The sequence below is a fragment of the Oncorhynchus mykiss genome, chromosome 2 (genome assembly GCF_013265735.2).
Source record: "Oncorhynchus mykiss isolate Arlee chromosome 2, USDA_OmykA_1.1, whole genome shotgun sequence".
In the NCBI taxonomy this organism is placed as follows: Eukaryota; Metazoa; Chordata; class Actinopteri; order Salmoniformes; family Salmonidae; genus Oncorhynchus; species Oncorhynchus mykiss.
In genome coordinates, this window is record NC_048566.1 from 54,194,485 (window position 1) to 54,198,941 (window position 4,457).

Consider the following 4,457-nt stretch of genomic DNA (forward strand, 5'->3'; position numbering starts at 1 on the left):
TTTACCTCCAATGTACTCTCTTACCTCCAATGTACTCTCTTCCTACCATACCTTTGTCTGTACATTATGCCTTGAATCTATGCTATCGTGCCCAGAATCCTGCTCCCTTTACTCTCTGTTCCGAATGTGCTAGACTGCCAGTTCTTATAGCCTCTTATAGCCCTTATCCTGCTTCTCCTCTGTCCCTCTGGTGATGTAGAGGTTAATCCAGGACCTAGCTCCACTCCTATTCCCCAGGTGTTCACATTTGTTGACTTCTGTAACCGTAAAAGCCTTGGTTTCATGCATGTTAACATTAGAAGCCTACTCCATGAGTTAGCTTTATTCACTGCTTTAGCACATTCTGCCAACCCTGATCTTAGCCGTGTCTGAATCCTGGCTTAGGAAAACCACCAAAACCCCAGAAATGTCCATCCCTAACTATAACATTTTCAGCCAAGATAGAACTGCCAAAGGGGGCGGTGTTCAATCTACTGCAGACATAGAACTCTGCAGGCTATTTTACTATCCAGGTCTGTACCAAAACAATTCGAGTTTCTACTTCTAAAAATTCACCTTTCCAGAAACAAGTCTCTCACCGTTGCAGCTTGCTATAGAGCACCCTCTGCCCCCAGCTGTGCCCTGGACACCAAAACAGAGATGTTTGTTCTAGGTCCCAAGAAACAAAGATAACTTCTGTTGACTCTGACAATTAATCTTAATGGTTGTACAGTCGTCTCAAATAAAACTGTGAAGGACCTTGGCGTTACTCTGGACCCTGATCTCTCTTTTGACGAACATATCAAGACTGTTTCAAGGACAGCTTTTTTCCATCTACGTACGTAACATTGCAAGGGGGATGCCCGTGGCCCACATAGTAAGGGGATATACTGCTGTGCTTGTTGATTGAGCACAGCTTGAAAGCGTTCAGTTGACTCAGTGGAACAAAGGTTAACCAGGCAAAATACTAGGATTGGATGAGAGCAACGTAAGACTCCATTAGCCAACTTTCATCATCCCTAAACTGTCAACATGAAAATGTCAGTATGTGGTGTGTATGTGTAGTTGCGTGGTTTCCCATGTAAACATTTTTTTTAAAGAGATGAGATATCAGTAAGTTAACATGTAGGCTAAAACTAAACCACCGACTAAGACTAAGAACAGTTCGTTAATTGCAGAGTAACTGCGAAGTAGAGATGGCTGTGTACTGACTGAGAACACAGTTTGTGATAGTAAATACAGTGCTCTGTATTGAGGTGCAGTAACTGATAGCGATACAAGGAATGCGACCCTGCTTTCATGACTTGCTGCTGTTTTGGAGCAGTAGAAAAGGACTGCAGCCAACTTTCAGGAAAGGCTTGGAATGTGTCACTGGGCATTGTTCTTGATTTCATGGTCTGATTAAGCGATGCTGCGAAGGAACCCAGAAACAGATGTATTGTTCTTGGAAGGGAAGACAATAGTAGGACAGGAATACCACAGGATGTTGGTGGCACCTTAATTGGGGAGCACGGGCTCGTGTTAATGGCTGGAGCAGAATAGTGTCAAATACATTCCCTTCCAGACATTATTATGAGTCGTCCTCCCCTCAGCAGCCTCCACTGATGAATACCTGTTTTTTTATTTAACTAGGCAAGTCAGTTAAGAACAAATTCTTATTTTCAATGACTGCCTAGGAACAGTGGTTTAACTGCCTTGTTCAGGGGCAGAACTACATTTTTTTTATCTTGTCAGCTCTGGGATTCGATCTTGCAACCTTTCGGATACTAGTCCAACGCTGGTTAGACCTGCTAAGATATGATCATTCACAAGCAACCACCCAAACCATCCAATCACAAGCTATAGCCTAGGGATCTCTGTATATTTTTGTGAAAAGTTCATACTCTGGCTTGAAAAGAGTACATAGGATTAATATTGCTTTAAAATGATGGAAACATAGTAGGATCAATGTCTACATTGCAGATGTTTGACAGATTTAAGATGTAACTTAAGCACATTCAATATTTTACAACATAAGCCAGTATATTATGATGGCTCAGAGAGACGCTGTTAAAACAGGGCGGCCAAGTAAAATGAACGGCGTGTCTGCAGATCCGAGTACTTTTCCCGACAGCTTAAAAACTTCTTAAGGCTAGGGGGCAGTATTCGGAAGTTCGGATGACTGACGTGCCCAAAGTAAACTGCCTGTTACTCAGGGCCAGAAGCTAGGATATGCATATAATAGTAGTATTGTATAGTAGTATTGGTTGTATTGGTAGTATTGGATAGGAAACACTCTGACATTTCTAAAACTGTTAAAATAATGTCTGTGAGTATAACATAACTGATATGGCAGGCAAAAGCCCGAGGAGAATCCATTCAGAATATATTTTGGGGAGGTCACCACCCATTGAAAATGCTTGTCTATGGGAAATTCAAACGAAATCCTCCCAGATTGCAGTTCATATGACTTCCACTAGAGGTCAACAGTCTTTAGAAAGGGTTTTAGGCTTGTTTTAAAAAAAAAATTAGCTAGAATTTGTAGTTTTTCAAGGTGGCTCTCATTTTGACTGTAGTCTTGCGTGGATGAGGGCGAGCACCTCGTTATTTATCTCTGGTATTGAACACACTATTCTCCGTCTTAAACATTTAGTTTATTTACATACTAGGGTACCTGAGGATTGATTAGAAACGTTGTGTGACTTGTTTGGACGAAGTTTATTGGTAACTTTTGGGATTCCTTTTTAAGCATGTTGAACTAGTGGAACGGGTGGATTACTGAATCAAACGCGCCAGCTAAACTGACTTTTTTGGGAAATAAAGACGGACTTTATCGAACAAAACGGCCATTTGTTGTGTAGCTGATTTATTGTATCGCTATTTCTGTTTGTGACGCCTCTGCTGGTTTGGAAAATGTTTTATTTTATTTATTTATTTTAAAAAAACATTTTAGCCCTTTTTTCTCCCCAATTTCGTGGTCTCCAATTGGTAGTAGTTACAGTCTTGTCTCATCGCTGCAACTCCCGTATGGACTCGGGAGAGGCGAAGGTGGAGAGCCATGCGTCCTCCGAAACACAACCCAACCTAGCCGCACTGCTTCTTGACACAACGCACATCCAACCCGGAAGCCCCATTGGAAATTATAAATGGACTGTTTGAAAATGTGAATAAAAAAAACAAACACATTTTTATTTGGCGTACCTCCGACGGCATTGCGCGTACCCCAGTTTGGGAATACCTGATCTGGGATATGGTGACTGCCATACCCAATTGACGCCCCTGCATAGATGGAACCATCATGGTTTTTGATCATCTTTTTTAGCCCAGTGGCTCATATACTTTCTAATCAAATTTTGATAATGATGTTACATTTTCTCTCCACAGAATGCGAGGAATGTTCTCAATGACACTTGTGCTGCTTGTGGTCTTGATGGTCACAGTAGAGGCAGGACACAAACATGGTGACAAAAAAGATGAGACGTGATAAAACTACATTGTGTACAGTATTTCAGATTTAACTAAATACAGTTGAAGTAGGAAGTTTACATACACCTTAGTCAAATACATTTAAACTCAGTTGTTCACCATTCCTGACATTTAATCATAGTAAAAATTCCCTGTCTTAGGTCAGTTAGGATCACCACTTTATTTTAAGAATGTGAAATGTCAGAATAATAGTAGAGAGACTGATTGATTTAAACTTTTATTTCTTTCATCACATTCCCTGTGGGTCAGAAGTTTACATACACTCAATTAGTACTTAGTAGCATTGCCTTTAAATTGTTTAACTTGGGTCAAACGTTTCAGGTAGCCTTCCACAAGCTTCCACAATAAGTTGGGTGAATTTTGGCCCATTCCTCCTGACAGAGCTGGTGTAACTGAGTCAGGTTTGTAGGCCTCCTTGCTCGCTCACACTTTTTCAATTTTGTCCACAAATTTTCTATAGGATTGAGGTCAGGGCTTCGTGATGGCCACTCCAATATCTTTACTTTGTTGTCCTTAAGCCATTTTTCCACAACTTTGGAAGTATGCTTGTGGTCATTGTCCATTTGGAAGACCCATTTGCGACCAAGATTTAACTTCCTGACTGTTTTTTTAAGATGTTGCTTCAATATATCTACATCATTTTCCTACCTCTATTTTGTGAAGTGCACCAGTCCCTCCTGCAGCAAAGCACCCCCACAACATGATGCTGCCACCCCCGTGCTTCACGGTTGGGATGGTGTTCTTCGGCTTGCAAGCCTCCCCCTTTTTCCTCCAAACATAACGATGGTTATTATGGCCAAACAGTTCTATTTTGTTTCATCAGACCAGAGGATAATTCCCCAAAAAGTACGATATTTGTCCCCATGTGCAGTTGCAAACTGTAGTCTGGCTTTTTTATGGCAGTTTTGGAGCAGTGGCTTCTTCCTTGCTGAGCGGCCTTTCAGGTTATGTCGAGATAGGACTCGTTTTACTGTGGAAATAGATACTTTTGTACCTGTTTCCTCCAGAATCTT